The sequence below is a fragment of the Acipenser ruthenus genome, chromosome 16 (genome assembly GCF_902713425.1).
Source record: "Acipenser ruthenus chromosome 16, fAciRut3.2 maternal haplotype, whole genome shotgun sequence".
Taxonomy (NCBI): domain Eukaryota; kingdom Metazoa; phylum Chordata; class Actinopteri; order Acipenseriformes; family Acipenseridae; genus Acipenser; species Acipenser ruthenus.
This window is the reverse complement of record NC_081204.1, coordinates 9226897-9242317: the sequence shown is the minus strand read 5'-3', so window position 1 is coordinate 9242317 and position 15421 is coordinate 9226897. Positions and strand designations below refer to the sequence as shown.

The 15421-nt window shown below is 39.1% G+C and overlaps 1 pseudogene; it reads left to right on the top strand.

The window, feature by feature from the left end:
- The window catches only part of LOC117412562 (ubiquitin-like modifier-activating enzyme 1), a 71817-nt pseudogene that overhangs the window by 20564 nt on the left and 35832 nt on the right, over positions 1 to 15421 (top strand).

Sequence of the window (15421 nt, the reverse complement as noted above, 5' to 3'; positions counted from 1 at the left end):
TTTGTTGTCACTGTTTATGTGATTTCTTTTTTTTTCAGACAACAGCAAGCTAGAAGAGCTGGAGGTCAAACTGGCTTCTCCACAGAGCTTTGGCATGTCCGGTATGAACCCACTAGAGTTTGAAAAGGTAGGGATGTTCAAGGTTGGGAATGTTGCCTACAAATATAAGAATATACACAAGGGGCAATCCATTTACATATAAGTGTGTGTTGCAGGTGGCAGGTGTTGTCCAAGTTTTTCACGTCTCATTTGGCATTGGTAGTAGTATCCCTGATAAAACACTTTAAATACTAGGCCATATTGTGCCAGGTGCTGCCTCAATTGCTTCTGTCCAATGAAGTGGAACTGATCTTATTGCCGTTGCCAAATGAAGTGGAACTGTCCTTTTTTATTATTATAACTCAAAAGCTGAAGACTGAATAAATCCTGTATTTGGATTGAGGGAAATTGCCTAGATCCGGTTTCAGTTCATTGTTGGTCGCCTTTACCTCGCCATCTACTCTGCAACGCACTGTCAGAATAATCACTGGGACATTTAGTGGACTGACTGATTAATTGATTGATTGATTGATTGAATGAATGAATCAGTAGAATGCGCCCAGGTGATCTTCATGGCATCAGGTTGCTCTTGTGGATTTTGTACCTGTGGGCTGCCTCAAGCTTGCAGAGATCAAGACCTGTCTGGATCTTTTTAAAAGCTGTAAGATCTTATAAAAGTGAGATTTAGGATAACATCCAGGTCCCCAAAATCTGCCCAATCAAGAACTGAAGCAGGTAGTGGGACGTGTAGCACAAGCTGTATTTATTTATGGCTGTGTAATCAAGGATGTACATTTATTTTGTGAAATTAAGAGTTAAAGTGAGCTACACAGTATCACTTTGTGAAAGACATTATTGTGGGATAAAACTGACTGTTTAATAATAGTATATTTGTTAACCTTTGTGGACATACAATACTATTCAGTAGTTAAATACTATTCCTCAAAATAGAAAAAAGTAAGGAGGGTCCACTTTGATTCCAGCCTGCGTACACTGCATTCAGTTTAGAATTAGAGCTGTTTCTTAGTAAGGAAATTCCAAGTGTTGTTAACAAAAAGTATGCAAATAATTCCTTAAAGAAGTTTTATGGCAACCTTGTCATCACCAGTGGATTACTTCCAACTAACTGCCTTTTAAAACTATTTTCTAGGATGATGACACTAATTTCCATATAGATTTCATTGTTGCTGCCTCTAACCTACGAGCTGAGAACTATGACATCCCCCCTGCTGACTGGCACAAGGTGAGAGAGCTCAACGGTTTGGAGAATATCTGAGAGGGACATGATTTGTGGGACTCATTAGAACATCTCATTTCATTTTGTCTGTTCTGTACCTGCCAGTAGATAGTCAGAGAGAGGGCTTCAGTCTCCAGCACTGTCACCCCCTCGCCTTTCAAACCCATCCCTGTGCTGTACATGACCTCTGGATGTCGAAACATACAGTAAATGTGGGGGAGGGTAAGGTGTGCTGTGCAGCGCGTGGAGGGAAACCGCAGTTAGATCTGGTTTCCTCCCTTCGCGTGCCGGACTGGGTGTGGAGGCACGGTGGCAGGAAAGGACCTGCTCTCTCTTAGGCAGATCTCTTTGTGTGTCGACTGGGCCGCGTCTGTCCAGGCTTGTCTGTGTGGCGCAGGCTCACAGCATTCCACAACACACTGCCTGCATAGGAGCCAGGTGCAAGTCTTACTCAGCTTGCAGCTTTGGTTTTTATTTTCTTTAAAAAAGTAAAAGAAAACTTCAGGAGGGAAACCACTAAGCTGCCCATTGTCTTCGGTGACATTAACACCTACAGACTGTCAAAGCCAAAAAGTTTGTTTGAAATTGTCAATTACGCAGTTTCTGTAGTTTTCAGCATGCCCCATGAAGTCCCCTGATATCCAGGTTGCTAGGAATCATGGGAGTCACATAGTCATTTGACTACTTGATGATACAGCGATTGGAAGGCTGTTGTGAAATCTGTCTATTGTCAAGTTGAAAGCAACACATCATCATATGAAGTGTGATTTGTTTCATAGCCAGTGATCTGAGACATGCATACTGAATAGTACTGCATTCAAGATTTACTAAATTAATTTACAAAAAAGATTGGCATAAGTTTATTACTTTGAGCATAAACACAGTTTACTTTGCAGGCATGCTTGTTAAGGTACTGTAACCGTCTGAACCAAACGAAAGGGCTGTACACAACATAATTAACCTGTAACAATCAGACTGAATACACTACAAAATATATAACCATTATTCACTTGAGAAAAGTCTGCTTATCACTGTTGATTTCACTGAGCTCCTCGCCTCAAACCTGCTACTTCCACACTGCATCCCTCTCCCTTGTCTGTTCCTTGCAGAGTAAGCAGATCGCTGGGAAGATCATCCCGGCCATTGCTACCACGACGGCTGCTGTAGTCGGCTTGGTGTGTCTAGAGCTCTACAAGGTTATCCAGGGTCACAAGAAGATGAGCTCTTACCGGAGCAGCTACATTAACCTGGCCGTGCCATCCTGTAACCTGTGGGAGCCCACACCAGCAAGGACGCACAAGGTAAGATACACCGCGAGGATTCACACTCTTTATACAGCTGCCCCTATTAAAAGCCTACAGTTAGGAGGTTATAAATTCATTTGGTGGAAACCACTGTTTTAGTACAGTTGTACTCCACTTATAACGGACTCCAAGGGACAATGGAGATCAGTACTTTATAAACGAACTTTATAAAATTATAAACACAATTCAAAATGCTGTATGTAACTGCAAACAGAAGTAGCTTAAATATAAACAATTTATTATTTGTAGAAAACACGCCCCTGTGGGCCATACTATGTTATAAGTAGTACCATTTTACAAATGTATATTTTCGCTTATTGTATTTGCTATACATTTAAACCGTACAACGGCTGTGGCAACAAAAACATAGAAGAATAAAAGTAAACAGCAACTGTTTTTTTCCTGCCTGACGTTTCATTTACTGTCCCGGATTTGCCTTATTTGTGCAAAATATCTCCTTGTGGAACAGGAAAACTGTACGTATTAAACGGTATATATATGTTATAAACAAGTCTGTTTTAACCAAAGTAATTCCCCATTAAAACCCAATGGAGTTTGTCAGGGACATGCCTCCTCAATACATTGTAAACTGAACTCTGTTCTAACAGGATCTGTTGTAAGTGGAGTGCACCTGTAGTACCAATTTTCTGCCTCGTCGCGATAGTATTTGCAGTTCCCTTTTTCCAAGGAAATAGAAAAAAATGTTGGTGTCCTAAAAAAAACAGGGAAGAAATAACTTAGATGCACTTAAGCATTTATTCATGTCATGACTCTGTGGTTCATTTGTTGTTATTGAACAGACTTAGCCAGTGAATGTGTATGTGTACTGTGTCTGTGTGTCTGCATAATGAGGGTAGGTGAGCAATGTGTTCTTAATACCTGCAAGTGTGTACTGCGTACGAACGAGTGTTCGCGTGCAGAGGGTCAGCTAGTGTAAGTGAGTGAGTGCTTGTCTTGAGAGTTAATGACTTCCCTTCCACCTGGGCACGTTATAAGAAAGTACTGTAAGCATTAAACTTTTAAACTCCCTCTGTCTCTCCTGGCTGGCTTGCTGGCACAGGGCCACTTTCCCAGCTCCCCAGACAGGCTGCTGTTCTCTAGCTCTGTACCTGACCTCTCTCTGCCTCCAGAGATCTGGCACACATCAGCCACAGGAAACAGGGTCTGAGCTTTATATTAAACACACATCAACTTTATAAACTCACTTCCTGGGAGGGGGCCCCTGGGGAGGGGGAAACAGCTTCAACTTCTCCAAAAAAAAGACATCCCTTTAAACATGTTCACTAGTTATAGACAATTCTGCCTGTCTCCCATCCTCTTGAGCCCCCCCAGACCTTGCTAACAGTGACACTCACTCATATAGTGGGTTAATGAGGCATTTTCCTACCTAAGACTGTTTCTGAAATGTAGTGCTGGTATTCACAAAACTAACTTTTCACTTGGGTTAAAGAGCAATTCAAAGCACCCAACTCTAAACCATCTTAAGAAGAAACAACCAAGAAAGGCTTCAAATAGAATGTGAAAATGAGAATTTTAATACCAAGTTGCATACAAAAGCAACGGCGACAGATTTGTCCAAAAAAGGACCCCGTGCATAGGGTGTCTCTGATTATTATTCGTCCAAACTGCACGCTTATTTATTTAGCAAATCATCTAGCAAAATGTACTGGAAAGACAGTAAGCAAAACCATTTGAACATACATAAGCAGAGGGTGAAATACAGCTAACAACGCAAAAGTCCATTTAACCTTCAGTCTAACACATTGCAAACAAGGTTTTGCCTTTTAGTGCCTTTGAAAAAATCTTTTGTAAACTATTCTTGAGATACTTGCTTATTTTTTCAAAGTATGAATGGAATATTTGACTGTGACACCTATGCATAGTTAGTGCCTCAATCAGCATGCGTACAATACACATTGTATGGCTATCCATATAATGGTGTGTTTTTCTTTGTTTTTTTATGAATGCGATTGTCTTCAACCACTGTATTATTTATGATGGTGGTGCTTGAAATGATTGATTTATTCACAAGGGTGCCATTGTATTCCTGGAGCAATACAGTTCCACAAAAATAAGTGCAGTTTTACACAAACAGATTTCTCCATATGGTTTGTAAAATATGTTTTAAGAAGGTTGTTTCTTGTTGTCATTGAGGTGTGTACATGAGCAGGTTTCTAAATACACACTCTTTCTGGACTGGATAGAGAAAACGAAAATACTTACAAATTGAAAGTACAAAGCAAGCTGTTCTTACAGATCAATCCTGAATGAATTCTCTCACCTGATAACTGTGTTTAAAGAATAATCCTATCATTTAAATTTAAAGCTGTTGTAGCTCGACCTAAGACAATGTAAGTATGGAGGACCTGTAGATCACACTTTTGCTCTATGACCTGGGAGAGAGGAATTCCAGATCAGCACTTCTCAAAGGCACATTTGAAGCAGTGTGTTACTGTGCTATGTCTGTAGTCAGAAGACTGTATAGTCAGATAGAATTCGTCCCATAACTTCTGTCATATAATCCAAGGAAAGCCTGGTAAACCAACATTTTTATTGCACTCCACTTATAGAACAGTTATCATGTCTACACAGGCAAACAGCTATGTGTGCAGTTTATCCAACAGGCTGATCTGACAAAAAGCATTTCTTCTGACTTCAAGTTGCAGTTGGTGTTTTATATTCATTACCATAATTTAATAGATCTCACATTTTCCTACATCAAGTTTGATTTTTTTTAAAAAAAACCTCTCCTTTACCATAATGTGTGCTTCTTTCACAAGTGAAAATGTGAGCAATACATATTAGGCAAGATTTAGTAGAATCTTCTGTGCTGCCCAAGGGAAACTATGTGGTGGTGTGGTAGCGTCCTATAACCTACCTGTAATACAGGAAGTGAAGAGGGAGATTAACCCATATAATATGGATGTCCTGTGGCATGACAAATGGGCTTCACTGGAGCCTGAGTGAAAATAAAGTCTTCAAAACAAAAAGAGATTTGTGAGAATGTTATGTGAATGTTTTTTTGCACGGGCTGGTGGTTAAGTTGAAAAGGAGAAAAAGCAATTTTGCCCTAGAGGTCTGATTCTCTGTATGGCTCCAAACTTCTTGAACACCCCTCATAAAATAATAAATAAAAGCGTGCTGTACTTGCAAAACACAGAGAGCTTTAGATTAAAAAAATAACATTTTAAAAAAATGGTTCCATGGTAGGTGTCCAATTCAGCAGCTTGGGTGCCAGCTTGGAAAAAAAGTATTAACTCCTACATCGAGAATGGAATATAGTTCTGGAGCTGCTGACAGGGTGAAATTCAAATCAGAGCTGAAAAGAACTGGGTGAATTTCACACCAATCTGTGTGTCATCATCACCACACAAGACAAGCGGTTAATTTATTTCAGCTCCATCTGGCTTCCTTATGTCTCCCTACTCTTGAGTAACTGAATCTGCTGCAAACATTGTGCTTTGAAGCCTGGATTGAAAATGTCATTCATGAGAATCTGTGTGTTTCATGTTACATAAGAAGGAGACAGGATGTTTTGAAAATAAGAATTTTTAAGGTGCTGGGTGGCAGAGGTGGAGAGCTGAGAATGGAGCGTTTTGACTCGTGCTCTTTATTAAGGTGCAAGGTGACAGTGCTGTTGTGTTTAAAGCTTCATGCAGTGTAGTCTGGCAGTCATGTAGGTTATGTAGTCATGTAGAGTGTTACATAAAAGTTGTCGCACACTTTTTTACAGTAACTTTCTAATGTACTGCAGGTTTTGGATAAAGAAAAAACAAATGCAATTGTCTTTATTCTCCCTGTGAGTGTTTTTCAAGTGCTGTTTTCAATTTGCATGGCACCACTGGTTTAGAAGCAACATAAACATCCCTGAAGTTCAATTTTCTTGCTTCAACCTTCTGGGTATGTTGACTTTTAAACCAGTCTGGAGGCACAGTTTCTAAAGACTTAAGCCTGAGACACAATCAGTGGAGGGAACGAGTATCTGACAGTACCAGTTGATCTTACTGACAGGGCAGTGGGTCTTTACTAAGGTTAACAGGCGTGCAAGGGCAGTAAAGTGGTACCACAGTAGTAGCATTTTCATATTTTGACTTCAGTGCCAGTGTGCTACTATACTTAAAGCAGTGGTTCATAACCCTGGTCCACAGGGATTACTGACAGCCCAGTTTTCTGTTCCAGTCTGGTAATTAATTACCATAGGCTCAAGTAAACTCTCAGAGGATCTGACCACAGTTTGATACTTGAAAGCAGTTATTTTAAAATTAAGATAAAACCTCCCAATCCTGCACTGTTGCTGGTCCTGGCAGACTATAACTAGGGACTATTGATTTAAAGTTGGCTACTACGGTAACCAAAGCTAACTTTAAGACGTGGGGGCAACCAGGTTAGTCTCCTCGGTCCATCTGAACGATGCCGTAGTATTTTTATGACATGTTGTCGTGTAATCATCATGTAACCCAATTCTCAGTGTTGCAGGTTTACCATGCAGATTAGTCCCTTGGGGTGAAAGTGATCCCACTCCCTGACCCTTCACCCTCTCTATCTCCTTAGGAGTAGAGGGCTCCAGCCTGTCCTGAAGGCCCGTCTGTTTAGCATTACCTCTGACCCTGTTTAAACCGAGGCGCAGGGTCGCAGTTCTGGAAATGCGATTTCAATACTGCCATAAATGTTTATATTGATATGTGCTATTGCTATAGTAAGAATGGTAGTGAGTAACACAAATGATATTGGTAAACTGAATCACCATGGACTTTCCTATCATTGCTTCAGAATAGGCATGCATGGACTGGTATATGTACCCCACCTGGAATTTACTTCCCGTAGTATTAACCCTAACACTGACATATTTAAAAACCAAAAAAGTATTTTTTCTTATTGGATTTGCATACTTTTTTTGTTGAGCATTATTTGACAGGCAAAAACAGACCAGGAACTCAAACACTAAGTTATATTTGTAGTGGGGGAAACTTGAAGCTAAACCAAGGGTGTATGTACTTTAAGGCTTATTTCTAATGAAATAAAAAAAAAAAAAATCAAAGCTTGTTACCACAAAGACAATAAACGGATAGAGGCACTGTAATCTACCTCATTAGTTCCCAAATTGAGGTCCCAGAGATAGGCCGTAGCACATACAGAAATATTATCTCCTAAATGACCCAGTTCAGTTTATTTAGGTGGAACACTGCTGTTAGGTCTGGATTATTTTGAACAGCTCTATCGTACATTTATAATCTTCGTTTTCAGTGTGAACGATAACAGCATATACCCATTAAACAAGAAGAGGAGGTTATAGGAGGAGAACAAAATTTCACACTTTAATGAAGCCATTGGGAAAATGTGAAGAAAATGTGGGAACCCCTGGTTTTTAGTTTGAATACAGATCTTAGAAGTGTTTTAGTTATGGATGTAAATGTATCATTGTGTAAATCAGCTGTTCAAATTGTATTTGATTAATTGACTGCGTGCGCTCTGTTTCGAACACATATTTTGTGCTTTGTTTTCCTCTGTCCTCTATCCTCTATCCGTCCCTCTCCGTCAGATAATATTCTCAATATACAGCAGGATTAATGACCTCGTTGGTTGCTATGGACCTGAGTCAAGGACTCTGGCTAAGTCTCTGTTTATCAGTGTGACAGCATGATCTCTCTTACTGCTTTTAAAAAGCACTAGAACCACATGGTTGATTTTAAAGTTCACATTCTGCTAGACCTCGTTTACTAAGCCTCAGTACAACATCTGCACCACTTTTTGTTCTGTCAGGAAAACAAACTGCTAGTGTTGCAAAACAAATTCAATGTACGTAGGAGACCTGAAATTATCTTTCAATTATGTTTATTGTTAATTTTACACAAAGATATCAGCTGTTACTAGTAACTAAACTAACGAGAAAGCATACAATAGCTTTCTGAGCTGATTGGAGTTTTTCATTTTAGAAATAAACATTTTTTTTTTTCTTTGAGCAAGAAGGATATTTTCTCTGTCACAAAAGCCTTCAGGTCACACAAATCAGTCCCATGAATTGAACATCTTTCAATCTCCAGATATGTGAAGTGTCTTAACTGGGGTCCTTACAGAAAATGCAATGTTTGTTTGTTGTCTTTTTAATTATTCCATGCTTCCCTTGTCCATCGCAATGTTCTTGTTGTGGACAGTGTTTACTAACTTACTGTATGTTTTGTTAATTGGTTGTTAAGTAATAAGGTTAATGGTTTATTTAGTAGAAATACTGTCTTTTTGTTTAGTTTGTTTTTGCAAATATCGTAATAACATCGTATTAATCTGCCAGTTAAGAAGTGTACTACAAGCCATGCGATATAAGCCCTCTGATGGCAGGATATCTTTGACATGTGTATCACTTTAATATCGGTGAGATTACAGTAGATATAAAATACTTGCTGTAGCTTGTTGAACATAACCCAAACCAAGAGAAGTTTGAGGCATTTTGTTTAAACTAGATAGACAGCACTCCTGTCAAAATTTAAATATCACACCATACACTTGTTTAACTGGGTAGTGATTGTCTTGTTTTTAATTTTCATAATACCATATAAAACATTGTATCTGTTAAAAATCTTCATTTAAATGACATCATCCCTGAACTGTTTTGAAATAGACCTGAGTTCAAGCTTACTGCACCAACAGCCTGTACACTGCGGCAATTACAGTACTGTATGTGGTACTGTGATCCAATGGCAGTCAGTCCATATGGCAGGAAATCTGCCTTTGTATTTAGTTGCTCTTGGTTTGTTTCCCAGGTAAAGTGTAACCCTTTTATAGTTCCTCCTATCTACCTCAGCAGATGTGCTGGTGATACATGTGTCTGTACTGGAGGAGAAAGCAGCAGCAGCACTGAATTTTGTAGTGTGATGCAGCAGACATGACCTGTTAGGTAACTGACAAAGGTCAAGAGGAAGGTGTTATTGATAAAGCTTTTATTTTATTTTATTTAGGGCACCAAGTCGTCCCCCGTCCACCCAAAATGATAAAACTAGGTTCATACAGACAAACAACCCAACCCCCCCCCCCCCCCCCCCCCACACACACACACACACAAAACAAAATGATTTCTTATATAACAGAAGTCAGCAGCCCATCTGGTAGTAAACCTGGGCATGTATTTAGTTACTTTTAGTGTCCTTGTAATCTTTTCAAATAGCTCTCTGTTTACCTGAACAGACTGCAGCAGCACTGTTTAGACAGATGGAGATTTAACATTAATCATAACCATGGTCTTAAACACATGATTGGATGGATCTGTAGCAATCGCACAAATCACAGTGTCCTCAGTTCTAGTGGTTTCGTAATGGGCTGGGAGACCTGGGTTCATGTCCAGTTGCTTGTAGTAAGAACATTGGGCCTTATTTCACACTGTGCAGTAATGGTAAGGCATAACTTATTTAATTTAGTAGGGTAATGATATGGCAATGTAATTCCACTTTCTGTAATTGCACGTGTTTCATTAGATTTTTATTTTGCGTGTACCCTTGAAGTGGATGTCCATAGTAGGTGGATATTGTACAATAGGTTTATGTGATATGACATTTTTAATTTAGTGCTTGTTGTGCTTATAAAAGATAATACTGACTACTGTTAGGCTTGGTGTCAGCAGGCACCATAAAAGCCCCCCCTCGCCACTATGCGAGCACACTCCAAGGTTAAGGGTTTGAGTAGCTCAGTCGTTAGAGTGCTGGGCTGCAGTGTAAAAGATACTGGGTTTGAGTTGTTCAGTGTTTAGAGTTCTGGGCTGCAATGTGGAAGGTAGTGCATTTGGCTGTGGTGTGATGTTTTAGTATCTCACTTCAAAAAGATTAAAAAAATAATCCTCTTTGTTTTAGATTTGCTCAACCAACATATGAAGTCCTTTTTGTGTAATCACTAAATAAGCCTAATGAGACAGAAAAGTCTGAAAATGTGCCCAGCAAAGCAGCAATTAGAAAGATTGCGTTACAGATTTGCAACCCGATACAGGCAGGAAGCTTTAAAGTCCCTGTGTTACCCAGTAAAGGCGCCACTTAATTTTATTGCCTCCCAGGGAATTGGCAGCTAAATTGTTTTGAGTCATAACCTAGACACACTCCATTTACTATCATCCCATCAGGCATACCTTGGACATACCACTTGGACCATCACCACTGCATGACTTGGGAGGGAGGGGATAAACTGTGCATGCTCCTTCTACCAGCTGTATGTTCTGCCTGGTGCCAATCGATTTCTTCTGCTCACTGAAGGCTCAGTTGTTTAAATTGTGCTTCAGACTTAGCCCTCCTAAAAGGAAGGAGTAGCACAGTATCCCACTTCACCTCCTGCGCCCCCGGCAAATACAAAAGAACTTCATTGTCCTGAAATTGTGTCGGAAAATGCTGTTTAAGCTTATGTTTTCAACTTGAATGGAGACAGTTTCCTGGTCATCACAGAGCTGGCCTACGCTTTCATAATTTGTCCCTTATTTCCGGACAGCACTACTGCAGTATCCGAAACAGCTGTTTCCCAAAAGAGGAAGCTGCCAAGGTTTTTTTTTGTTTTGTTTTTTTCTCTGTAATGTACTCAGATGTAAATGTAAACATTCCTATTAAAAATGACAATGCACACGGCAGAACAACAAAGCTCTTCAATACTGCATTACAGAATGCAACGGTGAACTTGATATCATAGCAGGAATAGTTTTCTCAAGTTGTAAATTCCAGCACTATTATTAAAACAATCCATTTACTGGACTCCAGCGTGCTTTCGTTGTACTCTGTACTGTGTGTGTGTGTAACTAGTAATTGTAGGAAATAGCAGCTTATTGCAATGACATTTTCCAGGTTAACCTCCTTTTTGGTAAATGGATGCTGTATTTCCTGCAAAACTGTTTTAAGTAAGAGACCCGTTAAGGTTTGCCAGAAATGTAGCAATAATATATTATATATGAAGCCTGTCACAGCTTATGATCGCATCTCTATCATTTACTTTTTACTTTGTTTTTCTGTGCACCAAATGATTGTGAAATCATGTCATGCATAATGAATAAGAAATGTTTTTTAAATAGTACGTTGAAAACTGAGAATAAACTTCTGACTTTCTCTAAAGGAGTTGAAAAGGTACACTGCAAACTTGATTTAATTCATCACAATGGGATTTTAAAAAAAGTCCTTAACTAAACATTCTTTAAAACCGTCTTTACAGTTTTGTGAACAGAGCCTATAGGAATAACACAGTGATGTATAAGTAATATGAATATGAATAGTCCCGTTATAATTGTAACTTTAAAATAAAGCTTACAAATACATAATGAATTCCAGTGGCATGTCATAGGAATAGCAGTTCTGATTTGGCTTATTTTAAAATGTTCAAAGTTTTGCCAGGCTTTTGTCATAGTGAAGACGTACCATAGTCTTTCTCTAATTGAATGCAGTACATTGGAGGGCAGCATCTGTGAGGGCCCCATCTCCTAATTGAATTAGCCTGAGCAGGGCTCACTCTTGAGCTCCCTAAAGTCACAGCCCAAGGCCGCGGTTCACAGAGACGCTTTGTTGGAGTTTACAGAGTGAAGGCTATTTCCTGCTCTCACAGGAAACAGCATATTGGAACCAGATTTCCCTGTGAGTCCCTCTGATCTCTGCCTCTTGGTATCTAATAATTTACGGGCCAGCAAAGAAGAAGAGGACGAGCCCTTTGAAACTCATCCACCCTGCCTCCTTTTTTATGATTACTTTTACAAAAAAAAAAAAATGAAAAAAGCTTCCAAGCATTCCTCATTTCTGTTTCTTCAGCTTGAAAATCACAGGGGTTCTCAGTTCTGTAACAGCAAGTGTAGGGGGGGTGATACATCAGGAGAATCAATAAAGTAGTGGGCAGACTAAAGAAAAGGTTTTATTGAGCACCAAGATTTGTACAGTGGGGAAGTGTATTGCCCCTACTGTACTTGTACAGTGTAAGTACCATATGAGGGGATATATGTTTTTCTCATTCTATCATGTTTTCTGAGTTCTAAGTGAGTTTGAAGATGTCATTTATAACTGCAGGAAGTAGCAAAAGTATGCCTGTTTGTCTCACAAATTGTAGCAGGCAAACCTTTTTTTTTTTTTTAGGGACAAGCACTTGTGTCCCTTACCACTAAGATTTGGGAAATCACAATCTGGTTTCTAATGCCAGGACGAGTGCAAAAAATATATAAATTATGGTGGATTATAAACCTGACGTATTGTCTCGGCCAATAAGGTTTAGTGTAGGACAGTCAATGTACCACAGGTAGGTGCCCTCTAAAAGCTAACTGAATCTTCTTAGCAGTCTTAGTATTAGTGGATCTTAATTTCTTAGCTGTTTGGTGGAGGTTCCCTGGAATTCTATTTTGGGCCCCTTGCTGTTCAGAATCTATATCAATGACTTACCTGGAGACTGCCCTGGGGCAGGTCTCTATGCAGATGAAGAACTGTGATATACTGTATGTATAATGTGGCTCGAAACAGCAGTAAAATGAGCAATGTCTTGTCCGTCATATTTGAAGTACATTCCAATCAGGTTCAAGTATAGACTCATTTATTTCACTTCAGTTACCAAAAAAAAAAAGGAAAATCAGTGTTGACCTTATTTGGTGTATTCTGTTATACAACGTGTTTATGTTTGAGTGTTTTTTGTCCTTTGTTGCGTGAATAATTTTAGGAAATATAAACTTAAACTGTAAACCTTTTGAGACCAAGACACATAGTATTATTTTTAAAAATGTTCTGAAAACATGTTAGTTTCAGTGATCTTTTCTAGGATGTTTTATGAATGAAGATGCAAAAGGTCCTCATTTATTTTGCACTCTGAGCAATATCTCCATTCATGTGGCTAATCTGTTGATATGATCTCATTTCTCCACATCCTGGTCACAAGCTTGGAGCACAACCATTAAACCACTGCAATAAAAATGGGCTCTGAACGTTTTGAAATGAAAACTCACCCCATAGTCTCACCAGATTTTTCTAGTCATCAAATAGCTAAATGTTCTGAAACCGGGCACTGTGGTTAAGGGATAGGCAGTGTGGTGATAACTGTATGTTGGCCAGGTACATAGGCAAGACCAGTAGTTATAGAGCTACTAGAAATATGATGGGCTGTAAGAAAACCTTTTAGGTAAAAAAGACCCATTGGAACCCTGGTGCCAAGCTGCTTCAAGAAGACAATGTGGCTGCCCCAGGTGTAAATCAGTAACCTGTCTGCTCCCCCAGGGATCTTCTCCTTGGATTATCACAGTGATAACCTTGAGGTCACCTGGAGTGTGCAGGAGATTAGAGATTGAGAAGACATTTAGCTACTGGTTTGAAAGCTTTCAGCTTCAGCAAGGGGCACTGTCTTTTAAATTATGGATTTAAAGCCATTAGTTCATTAATTACCAACGCTATTTGATGGGGCATTAAGTACACAGTTAGAATCAGATTTTGGAATCTTTTAACAAAATGAATAAAGGCGAGGTCTCATTGAGATCCTGTTTATTCTGCCTGAACTCTGCTCCTCTTGTTTACTATGCATTTTTTGGTACCCCTCCTTACATGTCAAATTAAATAAATGCATGTGCATTCCTTAATGAAGCCTGGTTTGCTGACACAAATAACAGACACTGCTTCTTCCCAGAATCCTACTGGAAAATGACATTGTAGTGAGGTCAAGAGTTCGCCTATTAATATGTGGATAACACATTCATAACCCCAAACTGGAACCAACCAATCCAAATACAAGAGAGGGGTGCAACAGTAGATGAAAGGAGTTGGTTTAAACTATGTTTCTGCTTAACTAAAGTCTTGCCCTAAAGGATAGAATGGCCCATTGAAAAATAGTGGGTCCCTACACAGTAGAAGTGAACGAAATAAGATTTCATGAGTCGGTTTCGTCACTATATAAGTGTTCACACAGGATTTTATGAACAAAAGAAAAATCTTGATACTGGGTTTCCTATTCAGTCTTCCTGGTTTGTACCACAATACAGTCAGCTCTCTCTAGATGGCAGCATCAATTATCATTACTGTCTCTAGTGGACTTGGCACAAGGAGTAGTGTATACGTTTCTTATTACGACTCTTATTACCTCTCAGTTAAACAAACATCTAGCCCACAAACCTAAAATCTAACAAACATATTTATATATTGTTATTTTCCGCTGGCAAAAGATTACCAAACGTGTCACTTCGTGTTTCAGCACTTTTCCATTTCCGGACCATGTTTCAGGAGGAATTTTTCCCAGTTCCATAATAAGCAGTGAACTGCACTCAGTTGTTTAAAATCACATGCACAGTTTTTTTGGCAACATCTACAGGCTGCCATGAGACAAAAATCTTTTTGTTTGTTTATTTTTTCAGTTCCTTTCAGCTTGAATGCAAATGCAGACGTCTCTGCAATGTTGTTTTTCGGATTTTCTCAGACCCGGAATGTGACTCTTTTGATTCCCACAAGTCACTCCACTAAAGTGACATGATTTCATTAAAGGTTGTTGATGTTGGCCCCACTAGATATTTCTCTCATGTTCAAAATATCTGTAGGTTTGTTGAAGATGGGCTACTTGTACTGCTAGTGAAGCTTATAATTGAGTTACACCAATTATTGAACATGGGATTTGTCTATAGTCTTTTCTGTCCTGACTGCCTGATTTTGAAGTCAAAGCAACATCACATGTACCCTTGTCTACTCTCTTTCGATAATGATTATGGCTGCCTAATATAGTTAATACTAGATATATTTCATTTAAATTAATTCTCAACTGAACTGATGCAGTTCCATTTGTTCCATAATGTTCATATTTTTGCTTCCTAAGCCATTCAGAATCTGAAGATGTCATTCATAATCTTCCATTGCTGATATTAGAAGGAGCATTTGTGGAAGCTTCT